The 25,545-nt window shown below is 37.4% G+C and overlaps 1 protein-coding gene across 12 annotated transcripts in view; it reads right to left on the reverse strand.

The window, feature by feature from the left end:
• The window catches only part of Sts (steroid sulfatase), a 278,787-nt gene that overhangs the window by 220,823 nt on the left and 32,419 nt on the right, over positions 1-25,545 (reverse strand). For 2 of the 12 annotated variants that reach the window (XM_074062821.1, XM_074062818.1), the window contains exon 1: positions 22,676-22,834. The exons of 9 other annotated variants lie outside the window; for them this stretch is intronic. The gene's annotated coding sequence lies outside the window, so the exon portion shown is untranslated. Of the gene's footprint in view, positions 1-22,675; positions 22,835-25,545 lie in introns of those variants that run through there. One more of the 12 variants, XM_074062826.1, reaches the window with a different exon arrangement.

Genomic DNA, 25,545 nt, shown 5'->3' on the forward strand with positions numbered 1-25,545 from the left:
CTTGCTTTATTGAAGTTAAGTTTCTAGACACAATTTCTTAGTTCAAACAGTGTCCCAGAAATGTTATTCCTTCCCCCAGAGATGGCATTTGAAACTGTAATCAATCTTCAAGCATGACTTTTCATGTTAGATTCTTGTACAAATGGAATTGTGTGTTGTCAGCCTTGATCCTTAACCTCTCCCTGCAGTAATGACAAAGCTACTGGGCAGAGTCACATCTGTTGCCCATTCACCATGACATCATTTGGCAGGACTAAGATTATATGGATATGGGTTTGAACAATGGAGCAAATCTCCTTGTGAAGTAAGGAAGATCTAAATCATTTCTTTTCTTTTCTTTTCTTTAAAGAAAGTAGATTTTAAGATGTCATGTGAGCCATACAGGCTACTTTGTGCTTACTATCCCCTGTGAAGAATGAAGAAGAAATGCATTTAAAAGGATTAGCCCACAACACTTACAATAGTGGTATTGCCACAAAGAACCTATATTTACAGAATAACAAAAGCACAATGTAAAACCTCAAGTTCCACACTTGGAGAACATTTTTTTCAAAACATTATCAGATGGGTTCTCAGTATGGAGTGATTTGGGGTTGTCACCACAGGGTGAGCCCTAATAGTAACCAGTGGATAGAGGCCAAGGATGCTCCTAAATATTCTATTACACACAATTGTTGATGTACTTTCTGTAGAAGAATGAATATAGAATTTTTAAACCTGTCAAAATCACCATAAGAAGAGAACTAAGGTAGAAAGGAAAAAATGGAGTAAATTAACCAACTTGGGTTATAATGCGTATATACATGGAAATGTCATAATGAAACTCCCTGTATAGCTATTTTAAATAAACAAAAATGTCTTTATTCAAAAATGGAGGACACAAAGGTAAAACAGGTCCTGTCTGGGGGTTGGAACCAGTAGGAGGGGAAAGGATATAAGGAAAGTGTGTAGGAGGATGAATATGGCGGAAATATTATGTACTCATGTATGAAAATGGAAAACTAAGACCTGTTAAAGCTATTCTAAGAATGAGGGGAGAGGGTATAAAGGAGAATGATGGCAGGGGTGACTTCAGCTGTAATACATTATAAGAACTTTTGTAAATGTAACAATGTACCCACAGCACAACAATATGATAATAATAATTTTAAAAAGTCATAACCAATTATCCAGCCCCTACTCCCAAAAAGAATGATCTGCTCCCAAATGTCTACAGTGCCAAGGTTTAGATACTGCATATTAAAGTGTGTATGAGTACAAATACACACAGATATTTGGGGGGGTTCATTCAAATAACTGCATATAGTAACTATCCATATTGGTTAATCTTTTACTACAACAAATGATATTAAATAATCCAAACTTTTCCCAGAACCAGAAGACTGAAGAATATCAGGAAGTTAAATCAGACTGGAGGTTTAAAAATGTTATATTAAAAAAATCAAGTGAAACATAACCCTATATATGATTTCCTTACTCCCTGGTTTTATTTGGTGTCATTCTATCCTCTCCCTTTGTTGAAACATGGCATTCTCTCTGTGTGTCTTCACATCATTCCTTGTGAATATTTGTCTATGAATCTCATTTCCTCCTTGTTATAAGGATAATAATCATATCAGAATAGGGGTCTACCTTACTCCAGCATGACCTCATCTTAACTTTACTAATTATATCTGCTATGGCTTGAATATGATTTTCCTCTCTGAAATACATGCTGAAATTTAATCCCCATTGGGAGATAATAAGATGTGAGATCTGTATAAGGTAGTGAGGCTCTGACCTCATGAATGATTAACCCATTCCTCCAATTAGTGGATTAATGGATGAATAGGTTAATGGGTTATCTCAAGAGTAGATCTGGTATAAATGCCAGTTTGGTAGCTATCTTCCATGCTCCATGTCTCTAGTCCTACGATGCCCTGCTCCACCTTGGGACACTGCCAGCAAGAAGGCTATCAGATATAGGCCTTCAACCCTGTACTTCTGGAATTGCAAACCAAAATAAACCTCTTTTAAAATTAACTTACCACTGTCTAATATTGTGTTATTAGCATCAGAAAGAAGACCAAGACAGTGGCCCACCCTGTTCCAGCAGGATCTCATCTTAACATTACTATCTACTCCTGCAATAACCCTATTTACACATAAGGTCACATTCTGAGGTTCTCAAAAGGATGTGACTTGGGGGACACTGTTCAACCACTGCACATAGCCTTCTGCAAGAATTGATGTGGATCCCCAGTCCATTCCTCAGATTCTAAGGAGGTAGGGAAAGGAAGAACCTGCAGCTGATTCAGAGCTAAACTTCTTTTCTCCTATCTGTTTTTAAACCAGTATCCATAAATCAACACCAGGGAGCTTACACAACCCACATGCATTTATTGTTGTTCCAAGTTCTCTCCTATCCAATATACTACCCACTTCTTCAAGAATGGGTTCTGTTTGTGAAAAGACTGTTTTCCCATTATAGGTGAAAGGACCTGAGGTTTTAAAGGTCAGAACTAATACTAGAGTCCATTTCTGCTTCCAGGCAGACTTAACCTGCTCATAAGCTATACCTAAGGCCTTGTCACTGCCTTCCCATAGGTTAAAGTCATGCCAGGATGAAGAGGGGTGGAACTCTAGGAATCCTAGCACTGGATATACATTGCTAGTATGGAGACAAAGCCCAAGGCATTTACAGTGCAATAATATACCTTTTTCCCATCCAACTATACACTGAAAGTATCTAGTATATACTGTGGAATGAATTTCTAAATACAGTTATCCCTCAGTATCCATAGAGAAATAGTTTCAGGACCCTATTGGGATACCAAAATCTATGGATGTTCAATGCTCTTATATAAAATGGTATATAATTATTGCTACACAAATTCTCCTATATATACTTTAAATCATCTCCATATGACTTATAATACCTTATATAATGAATATGCTGGGTAAATATTTATTATACTGCATTGTTTAGGGAATAATGACAAGATAGTGTATACACGTTCATGATAGACAGAACCATCAGAGACCTAACTACATTGTACTCATCAGCAACAATGTAGCATTTTTTAAAAACAGATTTTCCACCCACATTTAATTTGAATACTCAGATTTAGAACCCTCAGATTTGGAGGGCTGAATGCTCCTGCATTGTTGTTTGGTTTTTTTGTTTTGTTTTGTTTTGTTTTTTAAAAACTATTAGAAGAAATATGTTCTAGTTTTCTATAGCACAGATTATAGATTCTATACATTATAATTTACTGTATATTTTATAATGAACTAGAAGAGAGTTCAAAGCTTCCTAATGTAATGAAATGATAAATGTTCAAAAAGATGGAAATGCTAATGACCCTGATTTGATCACTATACACTATATACATTTATAAAAATTATTGTGCTATACCCCATAAACATGTACAATTATCAAGTGTCAATTAAAAAAAAACACTGTAAAATGTCATCAGCTTTGTAATGGATAAATAAAACCACTATAGGACAATCCTTAGAAAACAGAATCCCAGTATAACAAAAGGTATGGAAAGTCTCTTTTTAAAGGCTGTCTTTGCATCATCAATTCACAGAATTAACGAGTTTCAGCTCAGACTGCAAAAAAGAAGTTCATGAAACTGGTGGTGACACGTTCAAGGACAAAAGTAATTTATCAGATTGAAACCAGCTGCCTCCTCCACAATGCTGGTGTGAACTTATGTCAGTCAGGTGTGGCCTGGGCAAGGCCAACCTCTTAGTCATGGCCAATGGGTCACTGGCCTCAATGGCCTTGGGGCATTTCTGCTGACTCCTTCCCTAGTCATCTTCCCAGGATGATCCTTAAAGAATTGCTATTCTTCACTTTTAAGTGATTTTTTTTGACAGTGCCTTTGCTTAATAACCAATTGCTTTGATTCAAATTTTAAATGTTTCTCAAAAGGTTGTGTGTTAAAGGCTTATTTCCAGCCTGCAGGGCTATTGGGAGAAGATGGAATCTTTAAGAAGTGGGGCCTAGTGGGAGGGAGTTAGATCATTGGGGGGGCATACCCTTAAAGGGAAGATTGAAACCCCAGCCCCTTCCTTTGCTTTTTTGATCACCATGAGGTAAACAGACTATAACCACCATGTACTTCTGCCACAATACACTGTGCTGCCACAGGCCCAAAGCAACATGGCCAGGCAAACATAGAAAGAAGCCTGTGAAACCATAAGCGAAAACAAACCATTCCTCCTTCTAAGTTGACTGTCTCGGGTGTTTTTTCACAATAATGGAAAGTTGACTAACTAACCCATGTTTTCATGAGGACAGCTTCAACAAATGGGTTTTGATTTTATTTACCCAGGGACCTGACAGCAGGCAGACTAGAATTCATAGTCTGAACATTTTATGCCAAAGGTGAGAATATATTTGATTAAGGAACACATATAGAACTTTAAAAACAAAATGATCAAGATCCATTTTTCCTTTGTCACTGAACCATGGGATAGAGTTTGTGTCCTTTGGTTTAGCAGACATGGCAGCCCTTAAACAGAGCATGTTTGAGTTATGGCACTTAGAAAAATGCCATCAAAGAGAAATGACTTTGAGCTTTACTGGCAGGTAACAGGCTGTTCCCTAAATGCTGTCTGACTTATCAGGACAGTTTGTCAACTTTTGGTTGTTGATTTTGAAATGTGATTTAGAGGCAAATTCATAATTGCTTGCTTTCAGTGTAAAATTATTAATGTTGGGTAGTTGGAGGAATTTATGGAGCTCCTCAGCTCTGTTAGGTGAGGACTTTCATAAATTATCGAATACTTGATACAGCCCCCCCATACAGTTACATTCACTAAATTAATATCTTGGGCATAAGGAAAGGGTGAATGAGGGTGAATATGGTGAATGTATTTTGTATTCATGTATGAAAATGGAAGAATGAAGCCTGTTGAAATTGTTCTAAGAAGGGGGGAGTGGGAAGAAGGACAATGATGGAGGGGGTAAATCTAATTAGATATACTATAACCACATATGTAAATATCATAATGTACACTACTATATGCTAATTTCACAATGTATCCCTCATACAACTATTACATGCTAATAAAATTTAAAATATAGATGGCAAATAAAATTGTATACACATGTATATGTGATTTTTAGATATAGTTATACACTTTGAAGTGGATAAATCAAGCTAATGAACATATCCAACAACTCACAGACTTATTTTTTGGGCTGAGACCATCTGAGCACTTTAAAAAAATAAAATACATGATGATTAGACCATACATGATGATGACAGTCACCATGTTGCACCTAAATCTGCTCAATTTATTTCTCCCATTAGCTGAAACTTTGTACCCTTTGAACAACATCTCCACATTTCTTTAGCTGCCCCAACCCCTGGAAACTTCCATTTCATGTTCTACATCTACCAGTTACTGGCGTGAAAATTCTAAACCTTTTACATATGGCCAGTCATTGTGGCAAATGAATAATCTCAGGTGCCTTATGGTTATCAAAGAGTGACTTTAACATGTGGGATCACTGACATTTCCTACTGAGTCATGGATATTTGGTTTTGAAAGCATAGATTTGAGTCACAAAACCTGTGACACACAGGGAGATCCAAGTATTTGGAGGAAACCAAAGGTGAAGGATGAGAGAAAGCTAGTTATGACTTTTTGAGAACTTTGGTAGGAAAGGGAAGGAAAAGAAAGGAGGATGTTTTACTCAATGAGGTTTAGAATGGAAAGAATTTTGCAGAAAAGTCAGCTCTTGAGGACATTGAAAGACTGAAACCCAACCAAGAGAACATGATCAAAGACAGAAGGGGGAGAAAGCATGATGTCAGCTGATCCCAGTGATGCCCCAACTCCATGCAAGAAGGGCACAACAAGTATAAGACACTGCCAGGAGCCGAGATTTCCTATATTGAATCTATAACAAAACATCTTTCTTTCCATTAAGGTCAATAGCATCAGGGCTTTTCAGTATAAAAGATGAGGTAGCTAAGAAAGAGCAAAACTTAAAATTTTTTCATTAATGTACAATTTGGATGAAGAAACTTCTAATTTTGTTTATGTGGTTAACAGAATAAATTCTTTTTACTGCACAATAAAATTTGTCTCTCTATGTATCCATCAGATGTCCATGAACTGGCTCACAAATATTGAACAATGCATAAAGGCTCCATTGTATACTATCAACGTGTGATAAAACAGCAGGAAAAGTATCTTATTCATGAATAAACCAATATTATAATTTGCATAGTATCATTTTAGCAAACAAAGCCACTGATCATTCATTAAGTCCTGAACATATAAATCGCAGAGTGTTGTGTCCACAGAAGATTTTTTTTAATCAGGGTTCATATTGACAGTCTACATCAATACAAACAGTGTGCTAGATAAAAAAATAACCCCTAAACATGTGCATATCCTAATAGCCTGATTCTGAGAATATGCTTCCTTCCCTGGAAAATGGGACTCTACTAAAGCGACTCAATAAAGGATTTAGGGATGATGGATATCCTGTATTATCACAGTAAAAGGAGGCTTTTTTAAATTTTGTATTTTTATTGTTGTGCTGGGGTTACATTGTGCCATTTACAAAAGTTTATACAATGTATCAACTATATAATACTTGAATTCACCGCCCCCATCACTCTCCTTAATCCCCCCCCATTCCTGATATACTTTCAACTGGTCTCATTTTTCCATTTACATACATGTCTACACAGTATTTGCACCATATTCACACTCTTACTCCCTTTCCCCACATCCTCCCCGCTTCCCACTCATACCAACCCCCCATACAGGACATGTTCTGTCCTCCTATTCTCTGATTTTGTAAAAGAAAAGAATGACATTTTGGTTTGTTTAAGATAGCTTACAGGGAGTTTTCTTGTGACATTTCCATATATTTATGTATTATAAGCTGAATTGGTTCATCTCCTCTATTTTTTTCTTTCTAACTTAGTCCCCCTCTTATGGTGATTTCAACAGGTTTAAAAATTCTATATTCATTCTTGTATAGAAAGTACATCAACCATATTCATCTTCTTAACTTCCTCATTTTACCCTCCCTCTCTCATATGTTACTTCACCTTAGTGTGACCTGATTCATAATATTGCTTGTATTAGGTTATATATTCCAAATATGAGAGAAAATATGCAGCCTTTGGCTTCTGAACCTGCTAACTTCACTTAAGATGCTGTTCCCAATTCCATCCATTTACCTGCAAATGACAAAATTTCATTCTTCTTTGGGGCTGAATAAAATTCCATTGAATGTAAATACCACATTTTCTTAATCCATTCATCAGTAGTGGGGCATCTTGGCTGTTTCCATAACTTTGCTATTGTGAATAATGCTGTAATAAACATCAGTGTGTAGGTGCCTTTATTGTAACCTGACTTACACATTCCTTTGGGTATATCCCTAGGAACACACTTGCTGGATCACATGGCAGTTCTATTTTTAGTTTTTTTGAGGAACCTCCATACTGTTTTCCAATTAGCAGTAGCTGTACTAATTTACACTACCACCAACACTGTATTAGGGTTCCTTTTTCCTCACATCCTTGCCAACAGTTGTTGTTGTTGTTTTCTTTATGGATAGCCATTCTAACAGGAGTGAAGTGGAATCTTAATGTGGTGGTTTTGATTCGTAATTTTTTTATGGCCAGGGATGTTGAGCATTTCTTCATGTGTTTTTTTGGCCATTTGGACTACTTTCTTTGAAAAAGTTCTATTCAGTTCTTTTGCCCATTTCTTCATTGGATCATTGATTTTTTGGGGGGAGTTCAGTTTTTTGAGCTTATAATTAATCCCTTGTCAGATGTATACCTGGCAAAGACTTTCTCCTATTCTTTGGACAGCTTATTCAATTTTGTGACTATTTCTTTTGTTGTGAAGAAGTTCTTAATTTCATGTAATACCATTTATAAATCCTTTCTCTTAGTTGCTGAGCCATTTGAGTTCTATTTAGGAAGTCATTGCCTATGCCTACAAATTTCACTGTATTGCCTGTTCTTTCTCCCACTAGCTTCAAAGTTTCAGGTCTTATATTAAGGTCCTTAATCCACTTTGAGTTGATACTTGTACAGGGTGAGAGATATGGTGGCTACATTACCAAAAAGCAGTGTACATGTTCAATGCAATCCCCGTAAAAATTCTAATGACATTCATGACAGAAACTGAAAAGTCAACCATAAAGTTCATTTAGAAACACAAAAGACTGTGAATAGCCAAGGCAGTATTGAGCAAAAAAAAGCAACACTGGAGGTATCACAATACCTGACTTCAAACTATACTATGGAGTCATAGCAATAAAACAGCATGGTACTGGCACAAAAACAAATATGAAGACCAGTGGAACAGAATAGAGGACCCAGATATGAATCCACACAGCTATGCCCACCTGATTTTTGACAAAGGTGCCAAAATCATATGATGTAGAAAAGACAGTCTCTTCAGCAAAAGTTGATGGCTATCTGCATGCAGGAAACTGAAACTAGAGATCAGATTTGTTTTTAAAGATATGTGACACACTGTGGGAAATTATTTTTACCGGGCAAAATGTGTAGAGTGTAGATTATCATAGCATTTTGCAGAAAATGAGATGAAAGTAAAACCAATTGCAGTAATATAAGCCACTAGTGTTGAAAATAAGTATACCAGTTCTTAGAGATACATAAACATATGCTGATGGAGTACTATGAGGAGACTCAAATGGGGTTCACTTCTATATCATCAACATCCATTTCTGCTCTGCTCCCAAACTGAGCTGCCAGAGGATGCCTGCTTTCTGGCATCAATTAGTTCCCATATCCATTTTTTTAATAATTTACTTTCTTCTGCTTTAAATAAAAGGTATCCCTCTTATGCTGGCTCTTAGTATGGATTTCATCTTGGGCTGGAAAATCCTTGGAATGCCTCAGTGACAATTTGCGATGTTTGTATGGATGTGCTATTAGGGAAGTAAACAAAGGGCTACTTTGGTAGAAACATGGAAAGAAAATCATGCACTTTTGCTACAAAAAAAGGCTGTGGTACCCAAAGATACTATTTATTGGATGCATCCAATAGTGCATTGTTTTTACAGGTCTTAAGAACAAAGATGACAGGTGCTAACCAGGGAGACAGAGAGGAAGTAAATTCAAGACATATTTCAAAAACTAACCCTCTGAATGGATGAGTAACTTGTGTTTATGGCACAAGAACAGAATGATGGGATAGTCATTAATTGACCAAACTTTTTGAGCACTGGTATGCCACAAGTGGAGAATTCCAATTAAAAATACTGAATAAAGTTATCTACATGAAATATGTATAAGGCGTATAAAAACATAAATTTTGTGTTTACACTAGGTTTCCATCACTAAGATATCTCATCGTGTCTATGTACATATTTCAAATCCTCCCCCAAATACCAAATCTGAAACATTTCTGCTTTCAAGCATTTCAGATAAGGAATATTCATTCTGAATAATCTATGACCATGCCATTAAGTCCTGCCCCTTTTACAGAAGGGAAAGCTCCTTTATGGTACATTTAGCCTGTGAAAAATAAGCTCTTTTTCAAAGTCCCTGGGCAGAAGATAGTATCTATCTTTTCATCCAAACAACTCCAAAGTCTATTCTGTCATACCTCAAGAACCAAACTGAATGATGCTGATCATTTATTATTACAGATTTTAAAACCACATGACAACTTCCTCCAAATTCTATCATGTGCACTTCACCAACCAATTCATCCTTCCTCACCACTACTCCATTTCAGAGCAACAGTCTTCCTGCAGGATAAAGTTTCCAGAAAGAAAAAAGTTTATCAGATATTAAGTTGTTAGCTTGGTGAGATTTCCAGCATATGCCTTATGGCTGATGTCTCTTATCACCAATACATCAGGCCTCAGTGCCAATTTTGTTATCCATAAGTTAGAGCTCATTATTAATTGTCTAGACCAGGCCTGGGGGTCTATGGCATATTTCCAAATCATACCACTTTGGGTTATCTTTCTTTTAAAAAATCCTTACCAAATAATACTCTACATGCTTAACATATCTAGACTTAGAGATTCGTTGTTTTAAATAATATAACTCATAGTTCCATATTTGGATTTATAACTTTTTATATTAGTGTCATGATCAATATTCAGTATATTTCCCTTAGTCTTTCTATTAGTAACATCTCTTGAAATAATTATACATGTGTTCAAATGCTAACAGCCTGAGAGACAAAAATAATGACCGATGATGACTTTCTTATTATAAGGAAATTATCCTAAGAGCTTAAGTACAGGAAAGAATTCCTGAGATAATTCTTAAAAAGTGACCATAATTAAAGGTGGGAAGAGAAAAAAAGACAAAATAGTAGAATACAAAATAGGTTAGAGAGTTAGTGCTAAGGCAGATCACAGACAAACACTGTGGGACATGGGAACTTACAAAATATGCACATTTTATTTTACCATGTCCCGGGGATTTAGTGCTGGATATTCTGAGAACACTGATTATACAATCATACAGTAGAGTGGTGCAGTTTGATGACTAGTAACACCCCAGGGGGCAAAAGGGCAATTATTTCCAATCCCTGGATTCAAAGAAATATGATGAGGCCTACAAAAAAATTGACTCCTAAAATATATTTAGGAAGGGGATGGGCATAGGTAGTCACTGCAGTACACATGAAGGATCTCACTGGAATGATGAAATGTTCTAAAACCAATGTACAGTGGTGATCACACAAACTTGGTACCTTAATAAAAAAAAAAACTGAGTTGTATATATGGGTGAATTAAATGAAATGGAAAAAGAAACCTCAGAAAAGTTGAAAATATAATTTTATCATAATTATTGAAAGAAAAATAATGAAACAGAGGTCTGGACATAGGTACAGATTATTATTTATAATAGTGTGAAATTGTAAACTGAGTGAAATGATTGGATGTTAACATGTTTGCCTCTCTCCCCCTCCCTTTTTCTTTTTTTCTGTTAAATGTGCAATTGTAGAGGTAAATGAATTTTCTTCTGCTGGTCACACCTGTTGATATTCTTTAACCTTGCACTACTTTAAAATATGAAGTTAATATGTGTGACTCCAGTGCACAATGATAAGATCTGCCTGCCTCTCACAGTGGATGATGCCACATACAGTGTTTCACTTGATCTTCATTGCAGACACACAAATGTCATAAGGCCCTGCCAGATATACCTCCACAATGGGTGTGCACATTTCTCAGGGTGCTTTTGGAGCTCAGAAACTCATATTCCAAAGTGAACCCTTTAGAAGTAGACTCAGAAGCAAAGTCTTTCTCTGATCTTCTTCTGCCCTCCTGACTTACACCACTCACTCCCTCACTAACCTATGCCAGGGAAACTAGAATCCTACTTCCTCAAGATGGATTATAGAAATCAGAATGTCTTTTCCCTAAAGTCAGGCATAAAACTTAGTATGACACTAACTTCTGTCCACTATGAGCAAATAAATCTGTTATGCTTTTCTCTTATTAACCTGTCTTTTGTCGGAAGGGTGTCAGCTATCATCAAGTATGACAGACAGAAAGAGATCATCCCCTTATATCTTCCTACAGTGCCACTAAAGAGACATACTGAATTGGAAGGAACTTAAACAAGTCCCTGCAAGGCCATGAGGTCAGAATGCAGAACCCACATGGTCGATAGAAGCCAATGTCTCAGTACGAAAATGAGAAAAGGAGGGAAAAAATGAAAGAGAGAAGCAAATAGAGTTTGGTCACATTGTAGGAAATGATACAGGGCTGGAGAATGACCCACAGAAGTGGATTAGGGCCAAGTGTACCAACCACAAAAAATTTAAGACTTTGATATACAAGGATGGGTGATGGACTGGTCCAGGGCCCAGACAGTTATTTTTAGTGTCCCCCTTTTAAAGATAAGCACCTGATATTAGAGTTTATGGACTACCCACAATCATGACTTTTGGTAAAATGTACAAAGAGAAAGCATTATCTTCCAGCTTATTTCCACATAGTAGCCACTAACTTCTCCTCTTTCAACTTCCTTCTTTACTTTTTCTTCTTTCTTTCATTTTCCTCCCCCTTCCTCTCCTCCTCCTCTATCTTGTAAGATATTTAGGAAGGACAAAATGTAAAACATTACTTAATCTTAAGTGTAGAAAGATTATTAAAATAATGTAGAAAGACATAGAAATATTCCTTAATTTTAATTTTCTATTATATAGCTTACATTGTTCTGGTAAACTTTTTGAGTATGGTTAGAAAATAAACACAATTATTTGATTGAATTATTTTGACTGCCATCATATATGTCTATGAATAAATATACAAAGAGCTCACAGTGCAATAAGAAATTAATAAAATTATATTCTTCTAAATTCAAAAGTAACATGCATAACAATGTTTATTATGAGTGTCAGGATCTCAGATGTAGAATTGTTCATGTAATGGTAGAGGTTTCTAAGCAAAATATATTTTTATTATGGAAAGGTTTCCAGTAGTATATGATAATTATTTCTAATCAAACCTACTTAAATTCAATTATTATGGTATTGTAAGTAGAAAGTGGACAGAAGCTCTATTTCTAAGCATTTTTTATGAATGTAACAATTACATCTCAGCTTTGGTCTTCAACTGCATTGACAGACATTCATTGAAGAATCTGTTCTTGTTACACCTCAGGAAGAAGTAGCAATGTGTATCTTAGCAAGAAAAGTAGAAGTACTGCCTCTGAAAGATGATGATAAAGATGACAATGTAATTAAGTAATTATGTGGGACATGAAAAACTCAGGATACCGTTAGTGCACTAGGGGCTATAGGTTGGGTTAAAAAAGAAATTCTAAAGGCCAATTGAAAAGCAAAAGGTAAGTTCTTACATAGAGTAACTGTTGGCAACATTCTAAACAAATTGGTGCACACATAATTGTTATGCTGGCTAGAAAATACAAAGAAGCCACATGGATGATTCCTAAGTGCACTAGTATGTGGTTATCTCAGGCCAAAATGACTTCAGCTGCTCCAAAGGCCATGATTTGAGCCTTGAAAAAATAATTATACTCAAAGGATATTTTATGTCTGAGGCTCAATTAATTTAAAAGTTGTACCTGTAAAATGCTTAGCTGAAATCTAAAAATCATAGGAAAGAAACTTTCCTATGACTTCAGTAGCATGTTCTAGAATAACTGGAAATGTATGGGATTTCATTCTTTATTTAAAGAAGGCTGCCAAGAATCACTATACTGATCCCTCCAGTGGACCTAATGAAATACACAATTAGGTGAAACACACATTGCACAGGCATTGTTGGACCAGAGGATGCTTCATTTCTTATTAATGACTGGTCAGTGGCCAGAAGCACATATTTTGCTGCAAAAACATTTGTAACTAGTCATTAAGTTACTTCTGTGGTATTACAGCTAATAAAAGCCCAAACCTTAGACTTTATCAAATGGATACATACGTGTTTGTTAATAGTGAGGACATAGGGGTTGGCAGAAAGTCTCTTTCTACTGGTTGTAAATTAGTGATACCGGCCCTTTGTATCTGCATAGTTCCCATCTGTTAATTCAACGAACTATGGATTGAAAATATACAAAAAGAAAAATCACATCTGTACTGAACATGAATGGACTTTTTTTTCACATCATTAATCCCCAAGCAATACATTGCAACAACTATACATGTAGTATTTAAATTGTATCAGGTATCATGAGTAATCTAGAGGTGATTTAAAGTATATGTGAGGATATTCATAGACTATATGCAAATGCTATGACATTTTTTATTATGGAATTGAGCATCTCTGGGTTTTGGTATTTGTAGGGGGAGGGAGTTCCTAGAACCAACCCCTGCAGTATCTGAGGGATGATCTTGCATTAGCCCAAACATAATAGCTCTTAACTTAATTGAACTTGAATATTCATAATGTCGTTAATATTGGTAACATCCTCTGTCCAGTTCTGTCTCCAGGATAAGACTGGACTTCATATCTTGTGGTTGAGGAGCAGATAGAGAGAAAAGTGAGGCCAAGTACCTAATGAAAGGTTAGTAACCCTTTCTGGAGAGCCCAGAGTCTCTACCAACCATATTCTTCTGGCCCAATCGCTCAGTTAAGGCTGAGGAGCAGACTCAATTCACCAGTTCAGCGGCTCTTGGAATTGCTGCTGCAACACTGGGATGCCAATCAGCCTTAGGACAAAGAATTGTCCCTGTGGATTGTTATGCCTCAGGCAGAAAGGTACCAACAGGTGGCGCCAAACTGCAGCCACAATAGGATGGAGTTAGATCCTGCGGTCCTGGAGGTCCAGGAAGGTCCACCTGCTTGCTGCAGAAACACTGCGGTCATCCCATGACCTTGCAATGATGTGACCCTGCGTATGGGTGATTTGCATTTCTGGGACTCTCTCCATCACCACCACCATCACCCTTGTGAAATGACAAGTTTTCTACCACTGATTAGCGCTACCCTTGAGATTGCCCTTCCCAGTGGCCTGAAAGGTAGACAGAAATGAGTTGTACAAATGCTAATATGTAAACTGAGGCTTTCCCAAGAGTACTGTCAATAGCTAAATCCATTTCCTCCTCAGCACAAGTTAAGACAGGAGATACTGCAATTTCACTTCTCTAGGCTTCTCAACCAAAGGAGAGAATAGTCCCTTAGGATTTTAAAAATCAAACAGATAGTAAAACTTTCTGTAGGAAAGAGCATAGAGGTTCCTTATAAAGTTAAACAGAATTACCAGGTGTTTTTCTATTATTAGGTATATTCTCAAAATTATTGAAAATGTGGATTAGTGGTTTGAATCATGTCCAAACCACATGTGTTAAAGTCTTGGTCCCCAATACAACATTGTTCAGAGGTGGCCTTTGGGAAGGTATGGATCATGAGGGCTCTGACTTCTCCAATGGATTAACCCATTGGTGGATTCGCTTTAATGGGCTATTTGGAGGAAGTATAAAGTTTAGGAGGTGTGGGCTAATTGGTATGTCTTTGAAGTGGAAATGATATTCTTTCTCTCTCTCCTTCTTGGTTACTATGATGTGAGCAGCTTTGCTCCCCCTCATGCTCTCCCCCATGATGGTCTATCTCTCCCCACAACAGTCCTAAAACAATGGAGCCAGCTGACTATGGACTGAGACCTCTAAAACTATCACCCAAAATAAATTCTCCTCTTTATCTTGACTTTCATATGTATTTTGTCACAGTGACGAAAAGTTGCTTAACAATAATACACCTACATTTCATAGTAGTATTATCCACAGTAGCCAAAAAGTATAAGCAATCCTCTGTCCATACACAGAGGAATGGAGGAACAGAATGTGGTCCATCCACTCGATGGGATATTTTCACAAATGAAAAGGAATGGAGCACTGACATGTACTACAATCTGGGTGAATCCAGTCCTCAGCCATGTTCTTGAACAAAATGAGAATATTATTTCACGAGTAAGAGGATATGCCAACATGGAAGTAAGGAAATATTCAGTGATTTATGGGATGGCTCATTATTTTATGATCATCCAGTGTAAACAATGAGATCCAAATTGAATAACTAGAGCCAAGACTGGCAACTTTAGTACAAGGGTCAATTTCCTCTCAAACACCTGTTAGCAATATGGTTTTTGTTTTTTTGAACACATTTTTTAAAATTATCATTCTGTTCCTAAGTCCACTCACAAAAAAAGACCCCTGTGGGATGCAGAATTCAGAGATTGCCTCCCAGACTCCCAGCCTCTGGTACCAACACCTTTGTGTCATCCCCTTCTGTTGACTGAGGTTAGAACTGTGATTTGCTTCTAACCAACAGTTCATGGCAAAAGTGATGCACTTTTGTATGAGACATTAAGGTCCCTAATGAGCTGACCTATGTTTGTCATAAAAGGGAGATATCCTAGATGGGCCACACTTGAAAAAATGACTCCAGATAGAAGAGACTCTTGCCTGCCAGCTTTGATAATGCAGACGGTTGTGTTATAAAACGTATATGGTGAGGGGTGGTCTCCAGAAACTGAGGGCTTTTATCTATAACATCAAGGAACTAAATTCTGTCAATGACTTCAATTAACTTAGAAGAGGACTGAGATCAGTCATGCTTGGGCTCCTGATCCACAGTCATTGTAAGATCATCAATGGGTATTGTTTTAAGTCCCTAAGTTTGTGTTAATTTGCTATTCAGCAATAGATAATGACTATAACACCTACTCTCAAATAGACATAATATGTAGAGAGCTTTCTTGAGCTCCTGTTCCTCCTGACCTAACTCGGGGCTACTGGAAATGCAGAAAGGACAAAAGATAGAAGACAAAGCTGGGGCCAGGTGTGCTAGGCACTCAGATGGAGACGCCCAACAGCCTCGTTGCTTTTTTACTCTATTAACTCTTCTTTTACTTCGCTTCTTTTCTTCTCTATTCTTTAAGGCCTTACTTCTGCACTATTCTTTAAAACTTTGCTTTTTTTCTATTCTTTAAAGTCTCTTTCCTTAGGCTTTTCTGTCCCATGTTCCCTTTAATCTCTCTTAAAATCTTAGCCCTCAGACTCGCACTGTCCCATGTTCCCTTTAAAGTCTCGGTCCTCAGACTCACAGACAACACAAACAGCCAGCAGCAGCAGCGTCATTCTTGCAAGCAGCCTGCAGCCAGCCAATCAATCCATCAACCCATTCCATACCAAATTCCCCATCAATCCTTCGTCCTCCTTCAGCAAATCTTTCATATCCAGTGGTAAACAAGGAGGTGGAGCAACAGTTATTGGGGAGGGGTGTGACACTGTAACAAGAGAAACCTGAGATCTTACTTCGCTGAATGTAAACAACTTAGGAAAAGCAGCTGTGCTGCATTTTGCCTTCCCCCCTTCTGCAGCTGGGGCCATGCCAAACTCAGTGTGTAGATAATTGAGCACAACTGTGCTTATGTCCGTTCTCATAGGCTTCTCATAATCTGCTCCCCACAATAACATATTTCTAGTAGATTTTAACCAGAAAATAAACCCAAGTGTTTCCAAACACAATGGTGGCTTTCAGTCCAAGCCATAGTTGGTAGCTATATGCCACGTGAATCAGACTTAGCAAAGAATGTTCAACTGTCTTGAAGGCATCTATTCCAAGTTCATGGCTTTACCTTTGATTATGTGAGCTTCCCATTTTTGCAACCAATAAATGCCTTTCTAGAGTTGAGCAAGGCTACATTGGCTCTCTGCTACTTCCAATTGAAAACCTTCTGAGTCATGCAACCTGCAAGGTATGAGCACTTATGACTATAACCTCCTAGATTCATTAGTTAATCTGTCACTTGGACTCATTTACAATGAGAAGTTCCTGGAATCCATTTTATATTGGTGACTGGTGATGCCACCTAGTAATATGTAAATTATTTTATATGACCCAATGTGCCAGCAAAGGTTAATGGCTTTGTGCACCTTGTGGGTGAGTCATCCATATGAAATATGGCAATCTGGTGGGGTAGAAACAAAACTCGGGACTCTGACTTTATCTGCAGATGCTCAGATCTAGTTTTTCCATCTACACAATGAGACACAAAAATATCCACCTCACAGTGCTAACATGAGGAAAGAATTAAGTGAAGGAAAATAGGAGAAATTACTTTGTTTAAAACATAAAGCACCACACAAAGCTATAGAAATGTGACTCTGTAGACTGAAGCACTAATGTAACTCAATGGTTCTCAACAGGGGACATTTTGCCTCCCAGAGGACACTTGGTAATGTCTAGAGATAGTGGTGCTTGACACAACTTGTGGATCCAGTGAGGAGACACCAGACTTGTGGCTAAACATTTTACAATGCAAAGGACAATCTCAGACAATGATGATCCAGCCTCCAACATCCACAGTGTTATGATGGAGAATCCTTCTCTAAGTCAAAGCTTTACATTATACATTGTAAACTGCTTTTTCTAGACCAGTGGTCATCAATTGGGAGTAATTTGTCTTTCAGAGGACATTGGATAATATCTGGAGATATTTTTGGTGTCACAATTGGAAGGCAGCTATTGGCTAAGAGAGTCCAGAAATGCTGCCAAATATTCTAAAATGCACATTACAGTCCTATCCAACAACAAAAACAACAAAAGAATTATCCAGCTCCAAATATCAATTGTATTAAGGCCAGGAAACTCTGGTCTAAATGTACAATAGCTCCCCCTTATCCATGTTGTCACTTCTGTGGTTTCAATTACAGTCCAGAACAGAAATTAAATATTAGTATTTGTCTTGAGTCTCTCTCTCAAGACAAGGGAGAGAGAAAGAGAGAGAGAGATCACATTCTTATAACTTTATTATACTGTATTGTTATAATTGTTAGTTAATGTTTGCAATCTCTTCCTGTACCTAAGTCATAAATCTACTGATATTATAGGAATTTATATATATATATGAAATATACATAGTATAGTAAATGTAAGATTTGGTTATATCCATGACTTCAGGCATCCACTTGAGGACTTGGAATATATTTCACATGATTCAATGGACACTATTATCCTCGTGCTCACCAAAAAAAATTTCTTTCTTGACTAACTAAATAAGGACTTGGTTTGGTTTTAAATGGAGTCTGGCCTTTCAAAAGCTGAGAAAGGCTTTACTGTTTATATTTGTATAAATTCAGCAAAACATTTCAGTGGCGAGAGGGTGTGCTGGGGTGGAAACCAGGCCTTGCACATGCTAGGCAAGTGCTGTGCCACTGGGCTATACCCCCACCCATAGTCCATATTTTGTAAATGATTGTTTATGTAACAGTTCCATGGGCTGGGAAGCAGGGGCCAGAAATTGCTTATAACTAGGCACTCAGCAAAAAGCACAGTTATCATGCCCAACTTTTCTGGATGAATTTAGGTTCTGGGCATTATCACAATATTACAAAGCCTAGAAAGTACAGAAAAGTAATGAGGTTTTTAAATGATTGAAACTGCATCTAAGGACACATGTAAACACATGAATCTATCATAGATGTTCAAGGCCACAGTGTATTAGAACAGACCCTTTTCTACTTACAATTATAACATCAGGTCCACAGTCAAGACAGAAACTTTTGTAGCCAGGTGTACTGCAGAATTCAGAATTTTTTGGAGTATAGAATTTAATGGTGACTCTCTTGCACAATATATGTCATGTACAGTAACCTGTAGTCACATGTTTGAATAGTTCTGCAGTGAAATGAAATGAGCATTGGCATTTAGCAGGATGAATAAAATCTTTGTTTTATGTTTACTTGGTTTCAAACCGGTGTCAGTCCAATAAGTTGTGAAAACTCTCAATTTTTAATGCTTTTTTTCCTTTCTTTTTTATTTCTGGTTATAGACAAAGGATGGTAGGCCTGCATTTATTCATTTTTCTTTTAGACCAATGCTTTTATTTAAAACTAAATGAACAATGAAACTATTGTGGTGGTGTCAAATCACAAGGCTTTAAGTGGTAACTTACAATTTCTGCTCTTATCTTGTTGAAAACTATTGATCATCAACATTGAATTCTGAGTAGCACTGGCTCAGAGGTATTTGTCTGACTTTTTCCTTTCTTGCTTTTGTTTTGTTTTGTTTGTTGGTTGCTGAATATACAGGATTTGGAATAGGGATTTTGTGGTTGTTGATGACGATAATCTTTCTTCTGAAGTCAGGTCTTAGAAAGAATTAGAACCATCCTCTGGGCTGAGAAGCTGCCTTATCCTGGAAAAGCTAGAAATACTAAATAGTAGCTTGGCCACATCATCTGATTGTAGATATCTGCAAACTTTGCCCATATGCAGAAGTGACAAGAACAGACTCAGAGAATCCTTGCTCAATGACAAAGATGGAACCAGCTGTGGAAGGCTCTGGCAAAAGCACAGAGTAAAAGCTGAAAAAAGAACTAGAACTGACTTTTTTGGTCTATTTTATACCTCCTCTATGTGCCTGGGAGATGCTACTTCTTGTCTCCAATCCAATGATTCAAAACTAGGAGCACTCCTGCCAAGAAACATTCAGCAATGTTTAGAGACAATTTTGGATGTCACAAGAAAAAGATGTGAGGGGTTACAGAGCATCTAATGGGTGCGGTTCAGGGAAGTTGCTCAACATTCTACCATGCCCAGGACAGTTCCACCACAGAGAATGATTCTGTCACAGATATCCACAGTGTCAAGGTAGAATAAGCCAGGTATAATTCGAAGCTCCATCTCATGCATTTGAAATGCTTATTTCTGTCCAACAGTTGTCATACAAGAGCATGATTCTACCTGCCAAAGGTTATTTGGCAACTTGTGGAGGATTTCTGGTTGTCGCAACTGGAGAGGAGGAGGTGATCCTGGCACCTAGTGGGTTGATGCTTAAATCATCCCATGATACACAGGACAGACCGTAGAGCAATGAATCATCCAGGGTCAAATATCAACAGTACTTCCATAGCTGAGAAATCCTGGAGGAGACAAATTCTCTTTAAAAGAGAACCTCACAATCTCTCTACCTTTGGACAAGAAATCTTTCAGTGTTGGAAACACCAAAAGGGATCCAGGACCATGGATAGCCTGTATTCCATCTCCAGGTTTTCCAGAAGACTCTCCCCAAGGTGCTGCTTCTAGTTAGCCAGTGGCAAGTGTCTGCCCTGCACTTCCTTCTCATTAACAAGTGTTTGATTATTATTGGCATTGGCACTTGCAGTATTTGTATGGAGTGCTTGTTTTCCTTCTTTGACAACATGGGAGGTGAGACTGGGTATATTTCATCATGGGCACACCCTCTGTTATTTATATCCCAGGGCACAAGGGAAGTGTGCCTTGACTCAGTAGACAAGTTTTACAGGGGTTAATTCCAAACAAAGTTGGAATTTTAATTAGAGGACAAGAGAGAAACAAAACACACATGCTTTACCACTGAGCTATATCCCCAGCCCTGCAAACTTTTCATGCTTATTTTAGTCAACCTTTTAAGGCATGTTTAACATTCACTGTTTAGGTTTTTGATAAAAATAGAAGTCAACATTAATATCCTTTTTAATACTTTTTTTCATATGCTGAAAGTTTTTAGATTTCTATGTCCAGATCATTAGCTGTTATGATATAATTTCATTATAAAGGAATATAGGGCAATTTCTCATTTGGTAAATAATGGTGTCACAATAAACACCAATTCACAGGATACTCTATCAAGTATCAGTGTGCTTATTAAAATGAAAAGAACATGCAGCAAATGACTACAAAATGAAGAAGTAATGCTTTTATAAAAGTTTCAGAATTTTAGCAATAATTTCAGTAAAAATTTTTTTTGAGACAAGAGTCTTGCTATGTAGACTAGGGTGGCCTTGAACTTGCAATCTTCTGCTTCAGCCTCTTGAGTGCTGGGATTACAGGCATAAACCACCAAGCCTGGCTTGTAAGAACTCTTTTTAACACCACTTTAGTCAAATCTGCAAGGTTTGACACAGAAGAAAATTGATATATACATAAAATCTGTTGATACATGATTAAGAAGTAAGCTATGCAATAACCAGACATCTTATTTCATTACAAACACTCACATAATCCACTCATATGGTAACCTAGAGGGCTAAATCTAGAAGGGATTATGTGAATTACTTACACCACTCTTTGGAAAAAAAGTCATACATGTGGTTGGTTCATAATTTCCATTTGACATATATTACAAAGGTTACATTGTCCTAGATGCATACTTTCTATAACTAATGCAGTTTTTCAGAAAATGGTAATTAGTTTCTGAAGCACATCCTCATTTCTCAGTGAAACTAGTGTTTTTAAAGAGATGATCTATATAGCCAAACACTTGAACAATGGGGTAACAAACACAAACACACACCACATCCTAAAACAAAACCAATAGGACTTGTTAAGGAACATTTGCTTCCACTCTCCTGAACATAAGTTCAGCAATCTATGCATGTATCTGTTAAATAAGTAGTAATTTTTATTCTTTTTTATTTTTTAGGATGTAAGTCCAAGATGCTCATAACAGATTTGGAATCTATATATTTAAATATCTGTATATTATTTTAAAGGTTCCAAAGTAAAAAGTAAAAAGTAGTAGTACCACTGTTAATTCTTTCTCAAATATGTTTTAACACAGGATGCATTGGATGGCAAATACATATATGTATGTATGTATATGTATATATATGTATATATCCAATTCAGGGGAAGTGGTTGTAATATTTTGATACATTAGGTCAATCAATTCAATTTCTATTTTATATAAACTATAACATAATTCACCTCTTCATTTGCTCATTTCTTTATTGGTTTCTTTCCTCTAAACTCCCCATTACTCTTTCTTCTTATACCAAGTTTAAGCTTTCAAACTGCTGATTTAATTCAGAAAAAAAGAGTATATGGTAGTTACTTTCTTCCCTATGCAGACCACCTTGTTGTAGGACAAAAGAACAAATTAAAACATATTAGATAAATTGTTGTAGGTGGTTCTTTCAGAAAGTTCCTTTAATATAACACTACAGAGAAAAATGTACAAACTTTCATTAGCTCCACAGAAGAGAGTTGAAAATTCTGTTTCCCCTAGCTAAGTTATAGTTCTTCCATTTGTTTTATTGACTTTTACCTTACTAGCTACTTAGCTGTTCCAGAAAAAGAAGGATATAGAAACCTTTAAGCTTCCTTTGAAGCAGTACAGCTAATGTAAATATCCCTAGTACCTATTTTCTGTCCTATCTCAATATCTTGTGGCAGAGAAGTAAATAATAATAATAGCTATCCAACTTACCAGTTCTTATGTGGTTTTCAGAGTGGGCTGATCACTCAGATTCAAATGTTTTGTACCTTTCCTTCAAGGATCTCAAACAGCTTGTCACATCATCACATTGGACAGCACCCCAACCAAAAGCTCATGGTGTGTGAATAATCATTTGACAGCCCAGGCAGTTATATCAGACCAGCACTGGCAATAAATGCATCACTGGGCCATGGAGGCATCCATCATGAAAAAGTTATTTAACTATATGTGTTTCTCTGTCTAGCCTTCCCCCATGCCCTGCATGTTTCAGATATCAATCAGAGATAAGCTGGACTTCCTGAGCCAAGTAATCACATTGGAGGAGCTTTGTACTAGTGCTCAATATTTCACTGCAATCTTTATTTGCCTATTGATGCCCTGACCTGGAAAACACACACACACACACACACACACACACACACACACACACACACACACACACAGAGAGAGAGAGAGAGAGAGAGAGAGAGAGAGAGAGAGCAATCACTCAGCATTTCCTGAGCACCTTGAATATTTTATTACACCATACACATGAAGGAAACAGCATTTGTCTGCAAAGAAGGGAGAGATATATAAAATGGGGTGAAAATGGGGTAATGATTTCTTTTTTATCATAACTAGGCATGCAGCTTAAGATGATAACAGCCTGATGTTTTGAATGATCTGTCCAGAATATGATGCACTTCGATCCTGCCAGCCTGTTTGCTAAGTGAGTTACACATACAAGGTAGTACAAACAGCCCCAAGGAATTCATTCTCTTTGTCAACAAGGGAGGGTGAGGCAATATCCAAGACTGCCATTTAAGCTTTGTGGGTGCAAAGTGGGGAGGTGTCCTAGCAACAATGATGAAGTAAGCAGGGAGTCTCACCTTCAGAAAAGTCATAACCCAAGAAAACTAATTCACATTATTTCTCTTTCATTTATTTATTTTTTCCTCATGGCTTTGTCCCCCTTTCATTTATGGAACAAACACTTAAAAGAACACAAAAAGAAAGAAAAGAAAAAAAAAGACTAGAGAAAAAGAACAGCCTAACTCTGGGCCTTTTGTTTACATTGTTCTACTTCTATCAGTAAAGCATGAATTATTTTTTATTATTTTGTGTGCTTCAGGTTCTTGTTAGGCACTCACATAATTAATATGTAATACAGAGGGTGTGAAACTATTTTCCATTCTTAATAGTAAGAAAGGATTCAGGCACACTGAAACTTGGAATGTATTTGAATATGAATTAGTATGACTTGGTTATCACCCAAAGATATAACCCAAAGACAACATTTTGTCTTTCCATAGTTCCTATAAAAATTACTCCTTGCAGAAATGTTTTTTACAAGCCAGTGAACAAAATTCCAGAATGTTTCATGATGTTCCTGATACTGAATGTTTTAAAGCTCAACATTAAATGTGTTTTATAGTATTAAATCTCTGCATTTTTAATTCTAGGATGAGCCTTCCTCTCCTCAAAACCCTCCTAAAGCCAATGGATGGTTTGGGTGGCTCTAGAAGGAACAGAGAAGGATGCTTTCAGCTTTCTTATCTATCTCCCACCTTCAACCCAGAGTGCAGCTAAGAATCCTGCCATGCCTGGAGCATGATGTGTGGGAAAAAGGAAAAGGGGGCTGGAAAATCTCATGGGTTCCCTTTAGAAGATGTTTTCTGGCAAACCAGAAGCTGGCCCTTCCTCTGAATAGCATTTTCTTAGGTTTTTGGAAGCAATCCCAGTTGTATTTTCCAACTCCCTGAGATACAAGCAGTGTCATATCTCCCTCCTGTTGGTTTTCTGGTGGTCCTTCCCCATTGAGGCCCCCTTCTCTCCTTGTCCTGGGAGATCTTGTTAAATAAAAGTGCAAATGGCAGTAAGCCTTCTACTCTGTAAGTCCGCATCTGGGCCTTGAGGTTATTTAGTCATGCACACTTGTTTGAGAGATTCAGAGAGTGTAGCCTACATCTACACATTTCCCTAGGCTGGGTTCCCTCACTATGGCTATATCGGGCAGGTGTCAGGATCCAGCTCCATTTCCATACAAGAAATGCATGGGCAGATATTAGCCACTCCAGGGAGCAAGGCTGAAACATCCTCACTGGTCTGAGGGCCAGAGCTATGCTTGCCAACCACTGCAGAAGGAGCAGGACTTCAATGGTAGAGAAACCCCTTCACAAGTTCCCCCCGTCCTCTTTAATACTTGTGCTGTGAGGGCAGAGAACCCTAGAGTCTCTGGCTATATCCATGAATGAGTTCTCCAGGACATCATTTCTTTTTCCTTAGACTGATGAAGCTGTCCATATAGCATCCTGCTACGATTTTTCTTAATAACTGGAAGAGGGACATTGGAGTCACACTGATCTCAATCCAATTCTGACCCTGGTGTGTGCTAGCTGTGTGGTCTCAGAAAGGTGCTTTAATCCCATGGAGTAGCAGCTTTCTCGTATGTGAGGCAGGGAGAAGAATAAAGTCCAGGAAGAGATATTGATTAGAAATAATGGCTCAAGCCTCAGGGCCTGGCAAAGAAATAGATGCTGTGTTGTGGCACTTTTTACAGTGCAAAAGGGAAAAGATTTTATGTTATAGATCTATGAAAACTACAATGCTCTGAGGTCTTAAAAAAGCAGGGGTGCTGCTATATGCATCTGTGTAGGTGTTCAATGGACCTGTTCACAGTTGAACATACCTGATGACTGACACTCCTATAACCTCACTGACCATACCCATTAGCGCTCAAGAGAATCCAGGGTTCAGACTTTAGAGCCCAACTTCAGACAAAGACCCCAACATAGAGACTGCTAATGGAAAATCTTGGAGTACTACAGAATGAGGGTACCATGCCATCATTCAGGGCTTAGCCAGTAAAGACTCACTCTTCA

This window comes from Castor canadensis, chromosome X (assembly GCF_047511655.1).
Source record: "Castor canadensis chromosome X, mCasCan1.hap1v2, whole genome shotgun sequence".
NCBI classification, from domain to species: Eukaryota; Metazoa; Chordata; class Mammalia; order Rodentia; family Castoridae; genus Castor; species Castor canadensis.